This window comes from Salvia hispanica, chromosome 3 (assembly GCF_023119035.1).
Source record: "Salvia hispanica cultivar TCC Black 2014 chromosome 3, UniMelb_Shisp_WGS_1.0, whole genome shotgun sequence".
NCBI classification, from domain to species: Eukaryota; Viridiplantae; Streptophyta; class Magnoliopsida; order Lamiales; family Lamiaceae; genus Salvia; species Salvia hispanica.
The window spans coordinates 42,899,736-42,925,194 of NC_062967.1; the positions used below are offsets into that span (position 1 = coordinate 42,899,736).

Below are 25,459 nucleotides of genomic sequence, written 5' to 3' on the forward strand. Positions count from 1 at the left end.
TGGGCCCCTGTCTTTGACCAGGGCCCGGCTTCATCAGCACGCCGAAATCTTGCAGGAATCCCCACAAACCAACCCGGGAAATCATCCACATCATCTACAGCCTTCCGGGGCCTCGGCTTCCCCGGGGTTTCCCCGTTGGGGTCCTGTACCTTTCAACGACGCCCCCTTTTCTCCTGCGGGCGCAAGATGTCGAGCTTCGGCCTCGTCTCGACTCAGACGCAGCTGCTCCCGGGGTCCATGTTGGCCCGGGCGAGGAACCCGGAGAAATTCCTCCCCCGAGAGCCCGGCCCCGCCTGCGCCAGGCGCAGCTCTGTGCCAGGGCCTGGCGCAGATGGGGGTCGGACCTGAAGGGCAGCGCCGGGTCTACTGCTGGATGGACCTGCGGCGGCGCCAAAAGGGGGCCACGTTCGGGGCCCAGATTGGGGCTTTGGGGCGTCATTGTTAACGATGTCAGGATCAACGTCTCTCCTGGCGCGTCGTTCCACTGCCCCGGGGCCTGGGGGGTTTTAGGGCTGCTTCGCGAACATGGACGATGAGACCATGCGCGTGGCTCTCGGTAGGATCTCAAAACTTGTTATGCAAAGTAACAAGAACTCTGAGAGCAGGAAGCTGCAGAAGGGGGGAAAGCAGAGATCAGCTTGTCTTTCGGGAGGCGGGACGAGATTATGATGTCCCCTCACTTCCATGACATCGCCTCTGCCCGGCGAGGACTTAGATGGATTTTGTGGGTTGGACTGGTCGAAAAACAAGAATTTGTTGTTTTGGGGGGAATAAAAGGAAGAGGATTAATTAGGGTTTGATCTTCCTTATGTGTGTGTTTTTTGGGGTTTATTTTTATTTTTTGGGAGTGTTTTTGGGGGGATTAGGGATTTTAACGACTCCTGCAATAGTATCGGGTTTTTTGTCCTTATGGGACATGGCAAATGTGTCTGATAAATGTTTGATCGTTTTTTTGTAATGAGTAACTAGCATGCCGTTGACCTCACCGCCTACATTTGATATTTGTGAATTGTGTGAAAAATAATAACTTTAAAATTGTTCGGTCTAAGACTCAAAATACGTAAAAGAAATTTAAAAAAATTTCAGAATTTTATTTAATTTTAAAAAATGATTGGGATTTTAGTTTCGAGGGTGTTCGATAGTTGTTTGCACGTGCAAAAGTTTTATTTGGTCAACTAACAATGTTACGAATGGAAATTTACCGTAAACATCGTATATGGTTTTTTTTAGGGGAACACAAAATCTAAATTTTTGAAAATTGTGGACTTCTAGAAACAAGTGCGACATGTTTGACAATAAAACACAACTATGTAACATAGTTCGCATGGGCGTATGAAAATTTGAAAGCATAACTCATCACGAAGCGCTTCTTATCTTTTTGTATACATATGTCCCATCTGCTCGGGGCTTTCATTTTACAATTCGAGATGTGCAGTCCACAAGCACCCCAAACTGGCTCGGGTAGAGTGTGATCACATTCTCTACAACTGAAGTGATCATTTCTGCTTTCATTTTTTATCCCCTTTTTCCCTTTAAGTCAGTCCCTACACTCACCCTTTTTTTTGAATAGAATGGATTACTTTTTGGCACTTTTCTTATTCTCTTTTTTACTTTAATTTTTCTTCACTTTTCTATTTATTATCATTTCCCCAAAATCGAAAAAAAAAATTTTGGCCACCTAAATTTGGGAGGAGGATTAAAAAAAATCGGGCAAAAAAAAGGAATTCAAGGAATATTGATTTCCAACCCTTACTAATTAACCACTTATCATACAATCTCACGCCCATGGGTTACTGGGGCGAGTCCCCCAATTATCCTTTGATGGACAACATCGATTACAAACAAAAATTTTGGGAATCTTATTGCAACTCCCAATAGATTGATTAGCCCCTTGTAAATGCATAACTTTTTTGGTTTAACCTTTTGGGAATATTAACTATAGTGTCGTCAATTCTAGTCTAACATATGGATCATCTCTCGATTCCCTATATGCCATTAAACCCTATCTCTATACCCCTTAAAAAAAAGGGAAACTTTTTCCCTTTTTAAAAATTATCCCATTAAAAATGAAACTTTTCAAAAGGGTTAACAACACTACAAAAAAATTTGTTTAAAATCAAATTTTTTCATTTCAAATTTTAAAAATAGACAAAAGGTTGTGTCACTAAATTTTAAACATTATCATATAAATGTGAATTTTAAATAAATAAAGTTTTTGGGATTGAAAAAACAAAAGTTAAATAAACAAAAGGGCGTTTACTTTCAAACCCCCAAAATTTTTCCTGTTTAGCTACATATCGACAAGTAGTAAAACAAAATTAAATAACTGAAGAAGAAAAAACACAAAAAAACCGGTCTTTTGAATCTTGAAGTCTTCACCGGGTTTGTCGATTCCCTTTAAAGATCCTCTGGGGAAGATGGATAATAGAGGAATTATGTGTGAAATATGAGGTTAAAAAATTTATGTATAAAAAAAGGAGAACATTGTAGGTTTTAAACGATAGAAATTTGGTCACGGGGGATCCCATGCCCTTTTTAAAAAGGGTTTTAAAAAATGGTAAGAATTGAATCCCCCAAGGAAAAAAGGAGGTTGAAAGGGGAAAAATCTACACTTACATGATAACTAAACTAGGCAATTTAAACCGGGGTTAAAATAACTTAACACCGAATAAGGGAAAATGTAAACTTTCCCAAAAAAAGGCAAACAAAGATGCAAAAAAAAGTGGGAACCCTTTTTCCTAAACATTTGGTAGCACAAAAAGTCGAAAAGCAGCAAAAAAACGGTCGATTTTGTAACTAACTTCTACTTCATCTTACTCCAAACAACAAGTGAAACAGAGCATGGACATGAACTTCAACTTGAAATAAAACAGAGCATGCTTCAAAACAAGGTGTAAAGACAAAATTCAAGCTAGAACTACAGATCTACTCTCTTGGGTCAAGCGACGGAATAAACATATACATTAACCTTGCATGCATCACCAAAATTAACGAGATCTCGAAAATCGAGCACGTGAATAATTAGATCTCAACTTACAAACTATTGGAAATCCCGTAAACAACATGGATCTAAACATCTAAGCCACCAATTCGAAAAGCATCGAGAAACATGACTAAATAGCATCATCAACACGAAAATAAACACAAAGCTTCATAAACGGAAATAAGTCGAGATTTAAAAGGTCGATAATTCCTCGATGAAACTGAGATCTACTAAACGCTCAAAAGCGATAAGAAAGCAATGATCGATATCGAGTCAATTTCATCGAAACCATTGAACTAAGCTAAGAAAGCAGTTAACTATCTAAACCAAGCTAGAGAAAGCAGTGGCGTTAAGCTCTCATAAGCAAAAAGCATGTTATATCACGGAAAACCAATCTGAAAGAGTCTTATGAAATCTTTTATGGAGCGGATGAGTACATTTCTGATTCAGATATAGCTTTTCTTAGGTATTCTTTTCCAATTTTAGTATTCTTACATATTTAAGAAATAGAGTAGTACATCATATACAACTATTATTATTATTATTAAATAAATATTTAAAAAAATTCAAATTATGAATCATACTCTACCAATTTCATTATAATAAATAACTATAATTACACTATTATTATTATTATTATTATTATTATGTTCATAATTGTTATTATAATTATTATCTTATTAATTAATTATAATATAATTATTTATTTATGTATCATATATTATAATAGTATTATTACTATTATAAATTAATAATTAATCAACAAAGCCTAATAGAATTTTGAAATTATAAATTTTATTCAATTGTAATATCAATAAATAATTATAATTATAAATATATTTACTTATGATTACAATAATATAAACTAATAACTTAAGAAAATCTTAATCCAATTATTTAAATTATCATTATAATAATTACAATAATAGTATATTATTGTAATTATTTTTAATTAATAATTTATATAAATTTTGTAATATAATATTAACATTATTAATATTTTTATTAAATCAAATATAAAAGTTAAAATCTTATATTTTTTTTAACACGATATAGTAAAGTAGTTAGGAATTATATTGTAAGTTCTTGGTACTCCCCCCGTCCGGATAATTCGTCCCAATTTTTCATTTACGGTTCGTCCCACATAATTTGTCCTTTCACTTTTACCATTTTTGGTAGTGAGATCTCATATTCTACTAACTCATTCCTACTCACATTTTATTATAAACTAATATATAAAGGTAGGACCACATTCCACTAATTTTTTCAACCCACTTTTCATTACAATTAAAACCATTGACGGTCAAAGTGTCAATTATTGGGATGAAGGGAGTATCATTTTATTTGTTAGCTTTACTTTCTAGCAACCAAATAAGGCCGTAATATTTCATAATTTAATATTATTGTACATGTTCCAAATTTTATGGGACTATTTATAAAAATTTGTGGTATTTACTACAATCCCCTTGGACAAATTTAAAGAACTTTATTATCTGCCGTGATCCACTGGAACGTGGTCCTAACCGTAAATCGCGTCCCCTTCAATTTGGGTTTTTAAAGGGTGTCTGCCGCTGTTTCAACCACCGCCTCTGCTTTTTGGGTTTTTTTCCCTTCAAATTGGGGGGGGGGTGGAGTTTCAACCCGGGAATTTTTAGGATGGCTCTGGTTTTTATGAAAAAAATTAATTTGCCCCTTTTTATTACAATTTTTTTTTTTGTGATTATTTTGGATTTTTCGAATACAGATTGTTCAAAATTTTTAAAATTATCAAATTGAGGGTTTTTGAAATTTCACCGACATTGTTTTTGGATGCCTCTGTTTTTTTTTGAACTATATATCTAATTAAACTGATTGAAAAGAAGTTTTTTTTTGGAATGATGAGAACTTTTTGGCGACATTTGACAAGATTGTTAAAAAGTTCACAAATTTTGTTGCAATGTAATGGTTGTTTAGGGATGGGAAAAGGCGAAGGGCTTGGAAAAAAAAAACAAGGAATCAAAGGATATGTAAGGGGGAAGAACAAGCAGGATACTTTAGGTCTGCCATTTTTTGCACCACTTAAGCTCTGAAATTCTTTTGATTTATAAACTAATGGATGATTTTGATTTGGTTTATACAGGTATAGGAACAGATATACCAAATCGTGGGCTTTTGATACCACTCAGTTTGACAGTATCCTCAAGAAACTGAAAGTGGTAAGTTCTGCATCTTATTTCGTTTATTGTATTTATTCGATGTACTTTGTCCCATATCACGACTCATAATTGATTAACTCTTCATTGTATACTTTGGCAGCAAGTGATTGAAAAAACAAAGGATGAAGGTACATGAAAATGAAATTTGACCTGGTTATTGGGTCTGTATAGTAATGCTAGGTACATGACATGTGATTCCAATGTGTTTAATAGATGATGAGATAGATAGAAATGAAGATGCTGAAAAACCCAGCCCTTCTAAAGAAAAAAAGGAGGCAGTTGCTAAGGTTACTCGACCTCAAGGGAGGTCAGGCTCTCTTGAAAAATGCTGATTTTTCTTTTTTCTATACCTATATATATTATATTGATTCAGATGTGCATGATAATGTGATTTCGGATATCAAATATCCAGGTATAAGAAAAGAGAGAAGGGAAAGACTGTTCGTGCATATTCCTCTCAAGATCTTGAAGGAATTCTTGTAAGTATAGTTTGAATGCAGCTTTCCAGTTTCTGTTATTATGCAAAAAAATATGTTTAGATAACTTATTAGTGGCATTACTGCATCCATTTTATATTCGGAACTGGGATGTGCATTTCATCTAATTTTTCATTTTGATTTTATTTCTAAGTTCCTGGAATTCTTCCTGTTCATATTGCTGGAGATTTAGTGCTATGTGCTGAAATATAGGCTTAAAAGCACAATTTTTAGTTGAGCTAAATCAAAGAGCTTTTAACTACTAAGCTTGGTGAGTGAGTTATCGGGTGATGTCATGTCTTAATAAATTTTGTGGTTTGGGATGGTTAGAAACAAGATACAAGTTACTTGTATACCATGGGGTTTTAAAGGAAACTGATGTACTAGAAGAAGATATGATCAATTGTAAAACCTTTTCGAGTGACCCGACTTCTGCAATTCCATAGTTGACTAGCTCTGGGGTTTTGGTAATAATCGTTGGTTAATGGTTACCAGTCTCAGCTTGGCGCTGTAGTTGAACTCTCTTTTGATTAAGTTGGAATAGATCTGATTTTGACTTTATAAAGCCTTTTGAATGTCATAAACTTAATGACCTATACCTATGATTGGTGAATCACGAATGTCAAAAATATCTTTAACCTTTCTCACTAACATATTAAATGAAATTATTGCCTTAGGTGAACAAGTCTAAGGCTACAGAGACCCGTAATGCTCCAGAAGTATCAGAGGAGAAAAGTCAATTGAAACCAGTGTTCCAGATGAAGAAGGTAAGCTTTGATTCATTTTGTTAAAAGTAATGCCTTGGATGGGGTTTATTGAATGAAACATTCTATGCGTAGCTTCCTTTCTACTGTGATAAAATGCCTTGGATGTGAATACTCTTTTATATATTCCAATTACATTGATATATGAATGATATAAAATACAATTTTATTATAAAGTAAAAAATTCACACAATATTTGCTCATTTTGGAGTCTAGGCAAATTTGAAAAGTGAAAAGTAAATCAATCACATTAATCCCAAAAATATTGAAAATTGACAGAAATAAGTTTTTAACATACCATTTTTAAAAAAAAAAAATGAAAATTCGAAGAAAATAAAAATAATACAACAATGAACATTGGACTGCTGAGTTTCGAACATGGGTGGGAAAAGAGACATCGTCTCCCACTAGGCCAAGCTCACTTGTGTATTAATTCAATACTAATTTATGGAGTATAATAAATTGAAAACCTCGGCATGATTTCCGCGGGCATTTGGCCCAAGTTGCAGCCAATCATGGAGGCTCGCCTCCCATAATGCTGTGTGCCTCTGCGAAAGTTGAATTGCCTGCTTTTGTTGATGCTCTCATATTGGTATCTCATGGGAGTACTGTCGAGATGCATGTTTTTCTATTTTTCTTGGGCCCCGCCTGGGTGCTGAACTGTTGAGCTGTGATTAGTTGTAATATATCCTTTATATTCTGGTATTTCGCATTAATTATCTGAACTGGCTTTGGCAATGCCCACTTTCTTTCTTGTTTGTAAAGAAAGTAGATTAAATCAAACTTGCATTGCATATTGATGAAGTATATTGGCTAAGTAGCCTCATTCTCTTCTAATGTTCAGTTTTTCAGCCTTGTCAAGCTTAAGCTGCGTATAGTTTAACTGTGAGAATCATTTAAACTTGCTGATTATGCTACTTGTTATTTTGTTGACTTCAACCTAATTCTAGTTAACAGTCAAAACTTATATTGCTTGTTGTTTTAGAAATTGGATTTTCCTTTCTAACCGTGTCTTAAACTTGCACTGTTGTTTGGTCAAGAATTATATTTGGTGCATATCTCAACACTCCCAAACCTCATGTTATGATCTCTTATTACAAAATTTCAGGAAAAAATCAAGATGTTCCGTTAGATTGGTGGGGCTTCAAACTTGGGTTTGTCGTTGGAGGTATGCTTGGTGCTGAATCTGGAGAAAGAAGTCCCTTGAGAGGACCATGTTCAATGAGGATGATCAAGAAAATCTTTACAACCTTGCTCAGGTATGCTCTTATGTTTGTAGCTGATTATTCTGTAGATATCTGAACTTCAAGGCTCTAGTGCTTGAACTGCTTGGCAACCCTGTAAAGCCAGTTCTCCATTTAGGACCATGAATGATTGGGTAATTGGTCCAATTCTTGATTTCAGTATAAACCTTGAATTGGAATTTGTCGCTAGGAAGTAGTCTTTTCAGCAATCTGAAAGTCAGAATATATAATCACTTGTAGTCACCTCTATTACATCATACTGTTTTCATGAGGACTTCAGAAGTGGATTCTGCTTATGAGTGCAAGGAATAAATTCTCTGGACCTGCATTTACAGGGCACAAAGACATCTGGTAAACAAGGGCTTGGTATCAAGGATCGTAAAAGAAAATTGCAGGCTGCTTCTTTGAAGGGAAAAAGACTACTTTTGGTGATAGCGACGGGAGGATTCTTCTGATTCACATAGTGGAGTAAAAAGGAAACACGAAAATTTGGAGGTGGATTTGGATCCTGCACCAAGGCCAAAACTCAAGAAACTGTGTAGACGACTTCTTGGACAGGTATCATCCGTTATATTGTGAAGCTGCTTTTGACCTAATCTGCATATTCTCTGCTGAATCGCTTCTTGCTGCAGGCACCTGGCGAGTCGTTGAAGCTGAAGCAGCTAAAAGTACTTGTTGATGAACATTCACCTTTGACGTTTTCCAACTTATCAAAAGAAGAGGCTCTTACCTCTTTAAAGGAGAAGGTATAACATTGTTTCTTTAGAATTGTGATTCTCTTGGCCATACTCTGTTTTTGATGGAGAAATCTCCCAGTCCCTGTCGAGCAAGGATCACTTACTGGTTTGTGTTGCAGCTTGAATGCAGTGACAGGTTTTCAGTGAAGGGGAAGAAAGTCTTGCTGGTGAAAAGAACTTGATATAATCTGTATGTATGGAAGTTTACCTACCTGCAACGATGTGTACATTGCTGCTGAGCGTAAATGATAGAAATATAGTATTTACAGATATCAGATAACAATATTTGTCAATGAAGTATCGGGGTCGCATAATCCTGTGGGTTTTACTATACGTCCACCACTGGAGAAGAGTCAATGAGAGGATAGGCCGTGTTAAAGAAAGTCAAAGAGTTGTTTATTTGAGTAATTGAGTAACAGTGAAGGTGTATTGCATCATAAATTTATTACTATAGCAGAGGAATTTGTCTCTGTTATAATTTTGTTTGAAACAATTTTGTGTAGGACAAGTTCCCATTTCTGATTAATAGAATAATGTCGTAGTAACATGTGTTTTCTTGCATCATATATTTTTTACATCTCTATTCTTATAACTGAAAAAACAACAATTAGCGTTGTAAACACAAGCCAGTTTTCTGAACTAGGTCTGAATTATATGTAACTGGCTTGTACAATTTTCTTTCCTATATACTTGCCCAAAAATCATATCCATTGAAGTAAAGTGCTTCTATTTCTGCTCTACAACCACTATGAATCATTGCGGCAAGCTCTTCCTTGTACATATCCTGCAAGATCTCCGAGGACTCTAAGCTTTTGGCGATTTGATGATCTCGGGGCTTCAATGGAATCAAAGATTCTTCTGGTATGAGTTGGTCGATGTCATCTTTCCGCAGCCCAAGCCATTTGACATTGCAAGCTAAAGCAGGAAATGAGTGGGGTTTTCAGCTACAAGGATTTTCCAAAATGGTATTACCGCATCATGGAGTAATTAATACCATATCGGTATGCTTCCAGCCCCATTGTTACACTCCCATACTTGAATGTGCACAATATTGCCAATCCAGCTGGATTCCTGAATAACCAAATACAGAATGGTGAACACCTGCAACAACTTTGATACTCCATATCTTTAGATGGGCACTTGTACCAGTCAACCAGGGCTAGAATCGGTAGTTGAGGAACCTCGCTCATCCGGTGCAGAAGAAATCTATTTGGCAATGCAAAACTTCATGACATTGGGCTAATATCTGAATAGCATGACACTTATCACAATGCCAATGTACCTGGTCCCGATGTCTGGATATCCTTTGGCCGTGATGAGAATGCACGGAATTTGGTTGAAGAAGCGATCCTCGGCTAACCTCTGAAATACAGCATGCTGTCCGTATCCATATTTCAATAACTTGTTGCAAGAGAAGGATCACAAAGTCCAGAAAAATGGAATTTACACACCTTCTCCACCACAATGATATATCTAGCATCACTCTTCATAACCAAATTTTCTAGGAAATTGAGGTCTCCGGAGATGGCATAGCCAGATGATCCACAAACAGAACAGTCAATAACATCTCGATTTGGCTCCTTCGCGATTAAATAAAACAATATTTAGATTTTGTGGAAAGTAGCAGCAGCATCAAGGTGGTGCATATTATTTGTGTGTACTCAATAAAATGTTACTACATGCCTGCAGCATAAGGCGCCCAGCAACTACTCCTCTGCTCGTAGCCATGATGCCTGAGGCTATAACGGCTGCATCTCAGCAATGCCACCAAATCTTTTTATCGCATGAAAATGAGATCGAAATTTCATTAATCTTTGCAGCAGTGAACAATAGAACTGAGCAAACTGAAACTTAGTGTACTAGAATATTGATCCAGCTACTAATTTCGCACGATTTTACTCCAATATGATTCGTTCAACCATGATTAGCAAACAATTGAAATATTACTAATGCTGACCTTGGATGCTACGGTTAGCCTGTAACTGAGAGGTGAAATATTGCGCGAATCGCTTAGCAATTTGTAAAACAACTCCTCTGAGTTACTTTCTTCTTGACCCAGAATCTGATAACACATTTCCATCACCTTCCACACTTCCAGCCAAAAATATTAGAATCAAACAACAAGACTAACTATTGTTGAATACGACTGAGCAATTTTACGATACCTCTGATCAATGAATTAGCACTGTTCTCATTCATCAACGACTTTGTAAGAAACGAATCAGAAAGAAAAATCCTCGTGTTTTCGGTCAGTAATCCTCGACTAACTCTGCTATTGCTCATCCTCCTGCTAATCTGCTTGCAGATTTACAACTAGAATTGTTAACTGCGTACTTAATTGATTTCACTGTGTTCTATTTTCTCCCCCAAAACCTACTAACATTATAACTCCAAAAAACATTGAATTTAGCGGAATTGAGAAACAAATTACGAACCAGAGGTAGATCTGATACTGATGGAGTTGAGGAACTGAGATTTTTAGGAAACTAAGGATTGCAACTTCGATCCTGGGGTCGAACCTGAATTTGTACCAAACAATGCGAAAAATAAAATGAAGAATCACAATATAAATTGAATGAATACAGAAATTAAAAGCAAAGCACCTCAGAAGGAGGAAGGATATCGGCGTAGCAAATGTGTTGATCTGAAAAATATGGAGTTCTGTAACAGGTCTCCCTTTTTTCTCGATGCAAAGGTGGGAGATTTGTGATTTATGTTTTCGGGGTAATTTCATTTTTTTGAATGAGTGATGTTTTTATAATTTGGGCCTGGTTTCCCGACTCGGCCTCGGATATTCTTGTATGAATAGAATTTAAAATTAAATGATTTGAAATTCTTATTTGATAAGAAAATATTAATCAGAATTTGGTATTGATTGATTTTTTCTTTAATCTTTATCTACTAGTACTCCCTCGTCTTTGAAAAGTATGAACTAATCCTTGTTAGTCTGTCCCAAAAAAGTATGAATTTTATAATTTTAGAATAGTTAAACAACACATTCCCCTCACTAATTTTATTTATAAATGACCATCTCTAGTGTCTTGAAAACAATCACAATATTTTTTTGAAGAAATATACTTATCTTTAGGTTAAAACTAAAACTCCTTTTCAAATTTTGATTTATTGTATTCAAGACCAAATCATTTTATATTTATCAAAATAGGAAAAAGGGAAGGATAAAAATCAAAATACAAATAAAAAAAAAAACTTACCGGAGAACAAGAAGACATGAAATAATAATCCAATTTAATTTTAATTATACTTGGTTAGTTATTAATTGGTAAAATGGTCCACATTAACACATAATTTTTTATTGATTAGTTAAATTAATATTATGTCTAACTTATATAATATTGATTAATACTACTACACATTTTTAAATAACAAATATATAATATTGATTAATTTAATTTTCTAAATTATGTAATTTTTTATTTAGTAAAAGATTTCATATTTATTTATATTAATTAATAAATCTTATTATTTTATTTAATTTAAGTTATTGACGTATTTATGGGGTTAGTGTAATTTAGATAAAATATAGGTTTGATTAAAAAAAAAGGGTTAAAAGAAGTGAGTGAAGAATATTCCTTTAAGTTTGAGTTTTGTATAAATGTTTGAGTAAAATCAAAATTTAGTGTGATATTTGAAGATGCTCTTATACCATTATACTATACCACTAAGGGTGGAGCTCACCACCCAATAACCTTTTGTTTACCTTCCCTTTTCTCTCTGTCATTTGGATCATTTTTTAAAATCATTTTTTTGTAAAAATGAAAAAAAATATAAGAGGAGAAATGGTAAATTAAAAGAGATAATAATATAGAGAAAGTCTTATCTAAATTATTGTCTGCTTTACCATTTTTCCTTTTAAACTTTTTTTTATCTTTTTTTCAAAATGCAAAAGGATAAATAAAGGAGAAGAAATATACTACTCTCTTTCCAAATTTACATTTAAAATCCATGTCAAACTAAATGCTCATACTTTTCAGGGACAGGAGAGTACTATAATTCTATAGATTTCCCCCGTCCAGGAAGATGACCTTTTTTGAGTAGCAGAATTTATTAATTTTATTTTGTTGCGAAATGAAGAGAGTAAAGCAGAGATGGAATAAAGTAGAGAAATGTGTTTTCTTTTTAGTAATGTTAAAACTTAGTGGGAAAAAAAAAAATGAAAGTGGGTCATCTTTAATGGGGACGGAGGGAGTGTTTTTACTATCTTCGTCTTATAAAAATAGGGATTTAAGAAAATCACAATACGGGAAATTTATAAAAAATGAGAAAAATAAAGAAAAAGTGATTGAGTATCGTTAGTTAAGAATGATACTCATCTCAAACGGGGAAAAACTTGTAAAAATAGAAATTGACTAATTCACAAACCTAAATGTTAAAAAAAAAAAAATTATAGCCAGAAAGAGTATGTTTTTTTAATTGTATGTGTGAGGATTTGTATTGTGGGTGTTGCATTGTGTGTAGTTGCCTATGCAAAGTGGGTTGGGAACTACTCAATTTATAACCTTTAAAATTTAAAGTATACTTCTTCTTTTTATAATTATTTAAAATTTAAAGTATACTTCTTCTTTAGATCAATTCAAAATCTAAAATTAAGAGATTTTAAATTCAAATTTAATTTCAAATCTCTGAATTAGAAGACTCAAATTCAAACTTGAAGTTACATGGTACTAAAGACTAAAGAGGTATATAATAATTTTTTTTGTTATTTAAAAGATCAATCAAAATTTTATCACGATATATAATTATGCTTATTTGTAATGATTTTTATATATTACAAATTTTTTCAGAATATTGCGGATCATATAAATCAATGGTCCATAATCCATATAGATGATATATTTTACTAATAATTTAATATAATGATGCATTTCAAACTTGGCGAAAAAGGGGTGTTGGTTTAAAGATTGTACCCGTTAAATTTGTAGTGTGTTTGGTTCATAAATTAAAACTCACAATTCAATCTTAGATGGATAATCATGGATAATTAGTCATAGCTTCCCTTATAAAATAATCTCACAACTCAATCCTGTTGATTTTATATTATTTTATCTTAAACCCGAAAACCACCTTAACTATGTAAACCATGTTATAACGGCACCATTATGTCAATATTAGATAAGACCAAGTCTCTAAAGGCGGAAAAAGAAATTATTCTCCTATTAAATTGTTGATCGGAGCTAGGGAACATAGAAAAATAAAATAAAAATACTATTAGTAATAACCTACTAAAAAAAAATTGAACTGGATATTTTTGGTTGGTCCTAAATCAATTTTTTTAGAAAATACTATTATTTTGATATGTTTGTTTTAAGTTGAGGGAAAAAATTTTATTTTTTTGCCATGGGAAAAGGGTATTTTTTTTAAAAATTTTCTTTTTAAAAAGAAAATTAAAAAAATGACATCTACTTTAAAATGAGTACTTTAACTTTGTCAAAATTAAGCATCATTTTCCCACTTTTGGATTTAGTTAAAGATTAGCAATGGGGCCGATCACAAGGGGGGCTCACCCCCCAAATTTAAGGCCCCCATTGTGGAGGGGGCCTATCTCCACCACCAAAGGCTCCACCCCAAGGCCGAGTGTTTCCCCCAAAAAACCCCCATCGGCCCCAGGGGCCCGAGATACCCCCTTCGGGGGGGGGCTGATTTTCAATATTTTTTTTTTAAAAAATTTAATTTATTAAATTTCTTTTCCCCATAAATACTTTATCTTTAATTTGTGGAGAAAAATTTAGTAGAGAATTAATTTATTATGATTTTAATTTAAATTATTTTAAAATTGACATTAAAAATAAAAAAAAATAGTGTTGATTGGGAAATAAAATAGGGTTTGGGGAATGGGCTTCATTTTAGGGAGATGTTTGAAAGAGTTTGCTAACATGGGGGAGAAAAAAGATGCCCAAAATAACTCCGTAGATAGGCCCATTGCTAGTGCCCTTAAGAAGCAATTTTATATGAAGCTTTAAAGCTGAAAATTCTATAATTACACAAAAGAACATTTTTAAATTAAGGATTAAGATGCAGAGGGCTGATGTGCCTTGTATAAACTATATTAACGCTAGTATCATTAAAAAAAAAATTGATGTTAAACTATATTTAAACTTGTAACCATTAGCGGATTTCAACATTTTTTTTATGTGTACGACACAAGAGTGTTGTAGCTCTTGGTGTCCTCTCCTAAGTGATTGTTATCCTAATCTTCCAAAAAATTTATAAATTTAGACTAATTTTAAATATTATTTCCAAATCAAAAACTAAATTCAAAGAAAATGAGCAAAAAGATAAAACGTGGATTCAAAAAGAAAAATGGAATTAATCGCCTAGAGAAAAATAAATTCTCAGGCCAAGCGAGTTAACACTTTGCGTCGGTAGACCAATGAGTAGAGCTTAATCCATTCAGGGAGTTAGAAATTCAATTCAGCAGGGGCAAAAATATTTATATGAAGAAATTAGAAGTTTGGAGGTGGGGCATTTATAAAGAAAATTAATTTTTCTTTTAAAATTGATTAACAACTTAGTATATATGAAAAATATTGAGAAGGGCCAATTCTCGAAGACAACCCTGACTAGAAGTCCCAGCGGATCGCTAGCTAGGTCGCACCCTTAAAGTCAGCTGGCCACTGAGGACGAGTTCTAAATGCCACCTACTCCATCCGTCCCATTAAATATGAACATTCTGGTAATCGGGTACTGCTTATATAAATACTCCCTCCATCCCAACTAAGCCGTATAAATCTTTTCAAGCATTTGTGACAAGAATTGTGTCAAAAGAGAGGTATTTAATAAAGCATTTCCAGCATGTTATAGTGACGCGGAGTAAAGTAAAAGTGATTGAATGTTTTGTTTTTTATTAAAAAAATGACTCAATTTAGTTGGGACATCCCAAAGAGAATACTTAACCCACAGACTAGGCATTGCTGTAGTTAGAACAAGAGAAAGTAAAATGTTATAGATAAAAAGAGAGATATGCATTGCTTCCATTTAAACGCGTTTCATTTTTAATTGCTGTATAATCAAAAGTTAAAATGTTTATTTTTAACCTTAATATTTAAGTATTTTTTTTTACCTAAAGCCCATTTGAAGAAATTTCAAAGAGGGGCCGACAATTTTTGCATGACACACACACCACCCAACCCGCACGAAAGCAATAAGGTGATACGTCGCCTATCGCTCATTGCCCCATCGTGTTGACACGATAATGACACGAAAACCGTGTCGTGTTCGTGTTCAGACACTGTTACATGTTAAGAAATAATATTAACATATTATAACATTATTATTGTTTTTTATTTATTTTAAAATTTTAAAATTAAAAATTTAAAATGAATATTAAAAATAATATTAATATATTATAATATTATTAGTATAGTGTCATTATTATGTCGTGCCATATATGTGCTTACATTGTCGTGTCGGGGACCCAAAGTGGTTTGTAATGGGTTCGTGTCGTGTCTGGGTCCGGAGGCACCAGCCGTGTTCAGGTTTCGTTGAGCTTTAACGCGGTCGTGTTCGTGTTTAGCTATTATCGTGTCGTGGTCGTTATCGTGTCGACACGAGCAAAGACACAACACGCATGATTTGCCACCATTAGCCCTAAGTATAAATAAGTGTCTAAAATAAGTAGAGACAAATGTATAAAAATACCTAAATACCAAAATACCACACTTATCGTACCAAATAATTACCTAAAATACCGGCCCGCATATACAACAATTTTCGGTAAGGTATGATACCAAGACTAAATCTTTCGTAACATAACGGTATCTTATAATCGGGCGTATACCAGATATACTTCAATCGGGTATACCGCAAGATACCCAATCACAGCATACCAAAAATCGATAAATACCTAAATATTATAGATATTACATTATATTTAATATATTTATATAATATAAAATAGAACTAAAAAGAAAAAATCTCCTCAAAATCCTACTTTTAAATACTTTGTTTGTAAAAGAGATTTTTTTCATAACGGTGCTAATGCATACTCCAGACCGCATATCAAGTAATAATGGCGAACGTATAAAAATAACGATATCAATTTTCATATAAATTTAAAATTCGCACAGATTGCAGACATATTTTGGTTATATCAGAAGCGGTAAGGTAGGTATGGCGTTCTACCGCACTGACTCCACCCTAGTTAGATATGACTTTGCCACCCTGAATAATAGAAAACGTAAAAGAAAGAGAGATGATCGAGAGGCCAGAAAGCATTGAAGCTCCCATCTACTAGAGATCATATCCACTATGGTGTTTCGATAAATTAATGTTGTATAAGGTAACTACCATGAGTATTGGATGGTTCTGAAAATTTTAGTTTGTAGTAGGATTTTAATTTTCCATTTATTGAATAAAATTGATTATTATGTGTTAACTGTAGATTACTTTTTCTATAGTGCTTAAATACTTCGAGGTAATTTGGTCGAATAAATTCATTCAGTATTGGCCTTTAGCTTTAATGTGCGATTATAGTTTAAAGGGTGGACGTTGAACTGATTTAGAAGCTAATTCTGCGCTACCTAGCGCGGGTAATACATTACTAAGAGCATATGAGATGTAAGTGCAGTTTATTCTGGGTGTACTACTCTAATAAATTATCATGTGCGAATGAATGTAAAACAACATAGAACCCAAAAAACTCATCGAAAATAGAACATTTAAAAGCGATCCAAAACAAAATTTGGTATTATTTTCCTTTTTTTGTTAATTTAAAATTTTTTAACCAGTTGTAATATATGCGAGATCTATTTTTAGTTTTAACTTTCCGTTTGTAGAACAAATAATATCTCTATAAGGAGAACTAAATATTGATTAATGAAATGAGTTAATCCGGTCTAGATCGTATAAACCTTGAATTGAATTATTATTATTAAAGCACAAAGGAACCCCACTAAGAGTAACCCAATGAGGGGACCCGGGCTCCCCGGCCCTCATAGGGGGGTTGGCCCTTCCCTATTGCTAGCACCACCAAGGGCTCCCCGGGGGGGGGGTCCCCATGGGAGGGGCCCCGAGGGCCCGGGCCCCGTCCTCTTGAGCGTGAGCCGCCCCCTTTTGGGAAAACCCCCTTTTTGTTTTTTATTTTTTTTTTTTTTTAAATAATTTAAAAAATTTTTAAAAAACCCTCATTTAACACTTTTTTACCTCACACACTTTTTCCCTTTCTCTACAATTTTTATTAAATTTTTAAAAATGGAAAATTTTTTATTCTCTTAAACTAAAATATTTTCAAAAAATAAAAAAAATTAAATTGGTGGCGAGCTTTCCCACTATTGGGGGTGGACAATTTTTTTAAAAGGTTGACCAAAGTTTCGGCCTGGGCCAGGGGGCCCAAATGGCTTGGGAACCGGCTCTCTATTGTGGACCCCCAAAGGGGATTTTTTATATTTTGTATTTTGTCAAAAGCACCATATATAAAGTAGAAATACCCAATTACATTTAGTGTAGTATTTTTTTTTTTTCTTTTCGTTTTAAAAAATGATAATAAATATTTAAAAAAATGAATAAAGGAAATTACAAGGGGAATAATCAGAGAATTTTTTTTATTCAAATTATTTTTTTTTTAAAAAAATGAGTGAAGAAAATGGATTGATTATGAATAAAGGGGAGTATAACCCTTTAGAACATTATTACCAATTGTATAATATTATAAAATTTACAACGTGACAACCCTTTTAAAAAATATTATCCCCCTACCGGCCAATTTTCCAAACGTTAGACAACAATTTATATAAATTGCTCTAACGTTTTTTGTTACAAAAAAAATTTTTTGTTTTAAAGGGCGGTTGCTGCCCGTCTTTTTAAAAGGTTTTTTTTTTTTTTCCCCGTGGCGGCTTATTATTGTCCCCGTGTCAAATGTTGGGTAGGAATGGTGGTATGGTGTTATTTTTTGGGGTTTGGGGGCACCCCTTTTAAAATCCCCCTATATATATATATATATATATATATATATATATATATATATATATATATATATGGGATGTGTCAGTCCATAAGTAAAATTTTAAAAAATAAAAAGCAAATTGGCCATTGGATCTGTAATGAAAGTTAGATTAATTCACGTGTAAAAATTTAGATTGTGTGTCTAATAATGTACGGTAATAATTTTGTAGTCTAATAATTAGATTTCGTCAATAATGTAGTTTAATAATTATCTTTTAGTGTAAAAATTACCCGGGATTATGACCCCCAAAATCAATCGAGGATCAAAGTAGATTTCTTTGATTTTTGTAAAATATATGGAATAAAAACCCAATAATTATTGATGAAAACCTAATGTATATTAAAACTAAACCATGTAAAATAATGTCTTAACCCCCTAATAATGTACTTTTTTATTCATGTATAATGTTTTTTGGGATAATTCAAAATTCTATAATGAAAATTACATTATTATGTAAAATTTTTAAAATTTTATACATGAATAAAATGTACATTATTATTATAATTAATTTTTTTTGGGTTTTGATTTTTTTAATATATTTTTCTGAAAAAATATATATATATATATATATATATATATATAGGGATTATTATCTAACTAATTTTAAAGTCTCTCATCAATCACTTTGCCCGTAGGCAAAAAAATCAAATTTTTTAACAGAAAAATAAATATAATTTTTTTGCATTTTTTTTTGAAATTTCATTTTTTTTTGTTGATTTTCATTTTATTTAAACTTTTAATTTCATTTTTTATCTATCGGGGTTGCATTTATATATGTGAAAATCAAAACTTTAAAAATATAAAATCAATTTTTTGAAAATAAAACAAAATTTAAAAAACAATTTTTCCTTAACAAAAAACAATGGGGTAGAACAATTCCAAATGTGTATTGCTTTTTATATATCATATTTTTTTAAAACCCTGGAGTTGTGTATGTTAAAAAAAAAGGATCGGGTTTAAAACCCCCATATATATATATATATTATATCCGGAAAATAAATTGAATGGAAAAATCTTGTGTGGGATATTTATTAGTGAGGGGGGTATAAAATACCCAAATAGGAAAAAGAATAAATTTGGCATGGGAAATGGGAAGGAGGGGAATGGTCCCCAAAAAAAAGGGCCATTCTCCTAAACTACACGTTAATGCACAAGTTGCACTGCTGGGATCAATTTTCAAGGGGCCCAAAATCCCAATTTTCACCCTTTTATGTAGCTTGAAATTTAAACCTCCTATTTATATAAACCCCCACTACTTAAATTGATATATCTATGATCTATCTAGGGTGCCAGTTGCAAAAATGGGTGAAAGTGTGAAACTTTATCAATATGAGAATATAGAGATGTGATTAAATGAAAACAATATCTAAAATGAAATTGAGAATTATATAGTTTGTTAATTCGAAGCCCCTTGAGGCCCAAAATTTGACTCAACTTTTTTTAAACACAAGTATCCCCGAAGGTGTGGGGGCTAATGTAAAATAGAAAAAAAGATGTATCCAGAGACAATCGTGTCCCTAATTACCACAACCCAAGCTAACTACTATCCAATGAATCGGAAAGTTTGGGGTTTTCAAATCTACAAAAGCAAGGTAAAAACAAATAAAAACAACTAGAGAACTAAAACAAATAAGAAAACGGGTGTAGATCAAGGGTGAGAAGGTGAATCCCGGGGTTAAAACTACCTTGCTCAACTAACTTCCTAACTATGCCAAAAAGGGTCTCAAGGGTTATTAAACTATCATAAAAAAACATATCTTTTCTCAAAGCAAAAATTTGTAGTTTGCTACCTAGAACCAAAATGTCCTTGCTAGAACTAAGGGAACAAATCCTAAAAATAAAAAATCTTAACTTCATTCAAAGGCTCAAATCTTTCGATTATATTGCAAAGATCCTTCTCTTCTTTCAAATTAAACCTCATCTCCCAGTATTGTAGTAAAACCCAAATGTTTTTATAAGGTGATCAGTCAAATAAATGTATAAGCACAAAAAAGTCAAAAAAACCCAAATGAGCCAAGGCATAAAAAAAGGAAATCAATTAAACATAAAATCATTGTATCTCCCGTAGAACTCTACGAAGGATTTAGCTATCATTTCAACAAAAAAAGTCATAGAAATATTCAAAGAAATATTCAAAAACATTTTTTGAATAAGAATAAAACAAAAAGTAAAACTCCTAAATTGGATTGGGCGGATTGGGGGCCCTTGTCTTCAATCTGGATAAATACTCCTCTCTTCTTCTCTTCTTCCTAGGTAAAAAAAGGGGATTTTTGGGGAAAAAAGGTGAGAAGGGTGAGGGCGTCCATCTATTGGTTAAATAGGGCTCAAATTTCCTTGTTTTAGCCCAAAAATTTTGGGGGTGGGGTTTCGTTGTATGGTGAAGCTAGGGATCGCCCGCTTGGGCGATTTTTGGCTGTTGCCCGCAGTCCCATTTGGGCATCTTCAAGTGGTGGTTCGCCCTCCGTTGCCCTTTTTCACCCCTTTTTTTTTAAATTTAAGCTCATTTTAAACCTTTTTTTCTATACATTCTTCACAAAAGATCAAAATACCAATATCAAGAAAGTAGCTATTTCTATATTTCAAAAAACACAATATCGATCAAATCCAAAAAATCCTCTAAAATCATGTAAAATCCAAGTGAATCAATCTTATCTATCTAGGGGCCTAGTTAACAAATGGGTGAAAGTGTGAAACATTTATCAATATGAGAATATAGAGATGTATTAAATGAGACCAATATCTAAAAAGAGTTTAGAATTATATCGTTTTTTGATTCGTTTAAAATCAATAAACATGCAATTTGCATCTCAAAACACATTGGTTCTCTTCAATAACAATTTTATCTCTTTTACATTAACAATGACATATCAATTTACAATCAAACTATATAAATTTTCATCTCAGAACATATTAATTCTCTTTAATACTATAATATTATTAGATTATACTATCAGTTTGTATATTGCAAAATTCATTTTATCCCAGCTGATATTCATGAATCAATAATCTAATATTAAAGCCATGAAAATCAACTATCTATTTTGATCTAAAGGACCAAAGTGGTTCTTAATTCTCATATAAATAATTGTCTTAGAAAATTAGATCCTGACATTGATATGTATGGCATAAATTAGTCTTAACTTTTTTGGAACACTGACAATGAAAACACTTTTAAAGATTATTTACAAATACAAATTAACATCATTAACTGCATTAAAAATGTGTTAGCCATTTTTTTAGTGGAGGCTGGATGTGTTTAATTAAAATGCATAAATCTATAGCATATACTACCTCCATCCTTATAAATAGACAATGTTTGAAATAACATAAATTTTAATACACAATTGGTAAAGTAAGAGATAGGTGAAAGAAACAGTATTTGGGAAAATATTACTTGAAAGATAGAACTCATCTCATTAAAGAAAAAATTTCCTTAAATAAATTGATCTATTTTTGGGGGACATTCTAAAATAACACATGTTGTCTATTTTTAAAAATCAGGTGAGTATATTAAGATTTTACTTTTAATATATTTCAATCCAATGTTCTATATTCCAACTATTTACTGTATGTTATTTAAAACAATACTACTAATAGAACGTTAACAAATTGAAGAAATAGAAGGTTTTGTACGCGTCTAGCTTGTAGTATAATTTTTTTTTAAGTTATTAGTTATAATTAAGAGGAGTTAGCAATAGAGTACGGGCAAAGTAGGTACAGTACCATCCTTGCCTAAGAGATAATTTTATTTTATTTCACAATTGAGACAATTTTGGAAACTAAAAGACATGTAGACATTTTATTTTATGAGCAATATTGGAAATACAGCAGTATGGGATCTATGAATCCATTCACGCGCAATCGAACACTGTATTTTCTTTTGGACTTATAATAGGTAGTCTTGTAGCCTTTTCACGTTAGGCATACTATATTATTTAATACTATTATAATATTAATATTCACTTTAGTTTACCTAACCAAAAGTCCATTCCCCAGCAGCTAAGTATATAATTCTCCGTACAGTTATATTGATGTTATGCTCCAAAATATCTATATTTGCATTAAATAGCAAGGAAAAAAATATATCCTTGGAAGAGGGCAGATTAATTAAGCTATGACAAGACTCGAATAATGCAGTTTAATGGCACCATGACTAAAATTACACAGTTAATTAGTCAGTTAACACTTTAATACCTCAATTGAATGTGTTCACTGTATAGAAAATAGATTATCTTCTTTAAAGTCCCATAATAATAGTCACTCTTATTATGAGCATGATTTTTTTAGAAATGTAAAGAATACTAAGCTGAAAAGGTTAGTGAAATATGACCCACTTATATTGATTTTATAATAAAATATAAATGAAGTGATTTAAATTAAATGCCATTTATCATTTATGACAAAAATGAAGTATAACTTTATTGTGGAAGACCAAAAATAGTAAAAGTATGACTCTTATTATGGAAAGGAGGGTACTTTTATTGTTATTCAAATCTATTCTTTCTACAACAAACCCTTTCTACAAGATATACATTAATTACTGTTCTTTGTCTTCTTTATATATGTATAGATGATTTGCTCAATAAAATAATGTTTTAATTATTACCCTAAAATTTACCTTGGGATATCGCGATGCAATATTTTCTCATACCAAAAAATGGAAAAAAATTTTGGATAAAACAATTCATTGACTACTTTGGAATCAATTATATTAATTTATGATGAATTATGGTGCACATTATTGAATAACGGTGCACACTATAAAAAATGAATCAACGATAAATTCGTAACCCATGGCAAAGAATAATTGAATAAAACATGGCAACATATAATATAAAATCAAAACAAATTTTTTGCAAACAATTCAGTTCGGATTCAGAAGACTAGAACTTTAGTTATCTATACACAAATAAATTAAAAAAAAATGTCTCTCCCCCTAAGATTTTCCTGTAGGGGCAAAATTTTTTATGGGCTTTGTTTTTGTTAAAGGGAAGAAAATATAATTTTTTAAATTTTTGGAAAATTTTTTTTCCGGAAAATAAAATAGACATTTTTGGAAAAATAAAAAAGTTGCCAAGGGGAGGAAAAAGGAGGAAGCATAATCCAATCTAACCCCCAACACAAAAATTTGGAAGGTAGAATTGTGTATTATGAATTCTTTTTGTTTTCCCTTTGCTTGAAGACCCCCCATATTTCTTCTATGAAAAATGATAACTAAAAATTTCCCTTATCCTTTTTTACAACGGTCCTAAACTTTAAAAAAATCATGAGTAGTCCATGAACTAAGGTGTAATTTCATTCAGGGATTTTTCAAATTCATCAAAATTTTTCACAAAAAAACCCCAAAGCATGGAGGGAATTTTTGGAATTTACATCACAGGATTGATATTTTTCATCTCCTTTTATATTGGGTATGATATTTTATAGTTTAGGCGAAATGATATTTTTCACTTCACTTTTCAATCACTTTATTAAAACTCTTTCTTAAAATTTTTAGAAAGAAAAAAATAAAAATAAAAATAATATGAAAAACTATGAAATTCATAAATAATTTATTTTCAAAAAAATTTTATAGCTAAATTTTTTTTTTGATTGGATTAAATTTTTTTTTTAATATTAGAAAAAAAAAATTTAGGGTTTAAATTTAAAAAAATAAAAATTTGGGTTAGTTAAAAATTAAAATTTTAAAGATTAAAAAAATCAAATTAAAAAAAAAATAAATTTAGTACAAATTATTTTGATAATTAAATTTATAATTTTAATTTTTATAATAAAAAAATTTTAAGTATTTTTTTTTTTAATTTTTACTACTTTATAATATTTTAAAGAAAAGAGATTGAAAGAAATCACATGATTGAAAAAAAAATGAAAAAAATTTTTCCCCCCAAAATATAAGAAAAATAATTTAACAATACAAAGAGAAGAAAAAAATCATATCTGGGTAAAAAAAATCCCTTTATCCCTTTGGGGGGAATTTTTCCAAATTTAAATAAAAAAAAAAAAAAGTGATACATTTAAAAAGACTCCCCATGATAATTTTAAAATTTAGGGACCATTTCCGAGCGCAATTTGCGCCCATTAAATAGGATAAAAGAGGGTAAATTCTAGCCTAAATGTATGGAGTATTTTAGGGGGAAACCCTTTTGGGGATCGTACTAGGAGTACCCCATGCTTTTTTTAAGTAACTTTTTTTCCAAATTTAATAAGTGAATATTTGTGTGTTGCGGGGGGAAAAAAAGAGATAAAGTAAGAGAAAGAAAATGAAAGAAATAAATAGAAAAGTGAATAAAATGACTTAATTATTACTACCCATATATGGAAAAAAATTTTCTAAGAGGAAAAAAAAATATGGGGGAACGGAAGACCCAAATCATAGGGCCCGGGCCATGTCAAAAAAAATGCTAATTAGTGGGGAATTAGTGACTGGTGGGTTTTTTAGTAATAGAACGGCATAGGGTGGAATACATCCCTTTAAAAGCGGATATTCCTACTCCTTATCTTAACAAGCACTTTCTTTAAAATGGTTCTTTTTACTACTTTTTTTGTATTAATTTAACCGCGTTAAAAAGCCACTTCCTTTTTACTCAATTCTCCATGGTTAAAATGTTATCCCTTTTTTTTTGGTCCTCCGGAAATTTGCCCCCTTTTTTTTTTTTTGGGAAATTACCCCCTTTCCCCAATTCTTTCGGGTTTATTAGGAGATTTAATTAAAAAACCTTTTCCCCCCTTTTTTTTTATATTTTTAAAATTCCGAGCCCCCATTTCCGGACGAGGGGATACATGCATTTTTTAAATAATGAAAAAAAAGAAGAAAAAAATTAACACATGGTATAAACCCATTTTATATATTCATTTTATAATAAAAAATTAAGTCAATTGAATTAAAGCAGAGGGAAAATTTTTTATTAAAAATAAAATAAGAAAATTAACAAAGAATACTTAAAAAAAGATATTTAGTTAACACTTTAAAATTCCATGTTAATTTGGTAATATAAATGAAAAAAACTCCTCCGCCTTTTTTAAAGTGTCTTTTTTTTTTTTTCCCTTTTTAAAAAAATTTTCCCATTTTATATTTTTTATTTTTAGAATGAACCCATTTTTT

General features: G+C 32.0%; 2 pseudogenes; one reads left to right on the plus strand and one right to left on the minus strand.

Moving 5' to 3' along the window:
* The first annotated feature begins 525 nt into the window (after nucleotides 1-525).
* On the plus strand, nucleotides 526-8,581 carry LOC125210237 (annotated as a pseudogene).
* LOC125210238 lies at nucleotides 8,523-11,133 on the minus strand (annotated as a pseudogene).
* Between the last annotated feature and the right edge of the window lie 14,326 nt (nucleotides 11,134-25,459).